The sequence below is a fragment of the Octopus bimaculoides genome, chromosome 7, assembly GCF_001194135.2.
Source record: "Octopus bimaculoides isolate UCB-OBI-ISO-001 chromosome 7, ASM119413v2, whole genome shotgun sequence".
NCBI classification, from domain to species: domain Eukaryota; kingdom Metazoa; phylum Mollusca; class Cephalopoda; order Octopoda; family Octopodidae; genus Octopus; species Octopus bimaculoides.
This window is the reverse complement of record NC_068987.1, coordinates 42,415,293-42,416,162: the sequence shown is the minus strand read 5'-3', so window position 1 is coordinate 42,416,162 and position 870 is coordinate 42,415,293.

Genomic DNA, 870 nt, shown 5'->3' with positions numbered 1-870 from the left:
CAACGGTGTCGATTCCACCATTTGCTGCATTTGATTCAGCGACAGAACTATGGCCTGATTACTGGTCAAGATTCCGTACGTTTGTGGCTGCTAATGCTGTACCTGAACAACGCATAGCACAAGTGTTCCTGACCAATCAGATCGCTACTGTTTACAAACAACTTGCTAATCTGGCTACCCAACAAAATCTGCCTAAAGATATCAACAACTTGACAATGGATGAAATCGTTGACTTCATGAAGGAACAGTTTGACCCAAAACTTTTCATTGTGAGAGAGCATTTCAAGTTTTGGAGTGATATGCAGCGGAAGCCAGACGAAACTCTCCAGTAGCTGGCAGCACGTATACGCCAGGATGCAGCTACCTGTGATTTTCTAGCGATCACCAACCCACAGGATGAAGCTCTGAGACAGAGATTCATATGTTCGGTTAACAATGAAGCGGTTCTGAAGGCGCTTTTTAACATAAAAGACTCAGAACTAGATTTTGCCCATGCTGTCCAGGTTGCCATCGAGACTGAAGACACAGCAAAGGTTGCAAAAGAAACTGTATACGGTTCCAAAACTAAGCAAGTCTACAAGGTCCAACTGAACAAGAGTAAGAGTCCTCAAAAGAAACATCAGCAGTCTTATTCCACAAACCAGGAGAAATGCTACCGATGTGGAAAGGCCCACAAAGCAACAGACTGTCCTTTCAGAGAAACCAAATGTCATTTTTGTGACAAAAAGGGACATTTGCAAGCGGTGTGTAGGAAAAAACAACACCAGCAACGCAATGGCCACTCACAAACTCCCGTGAAAAGAATCACAAAAGCTGAGCTGGTCAAGGTGATCCTAGGCGAAGTTTCCCAGGATGCTCATAGTTTAATTG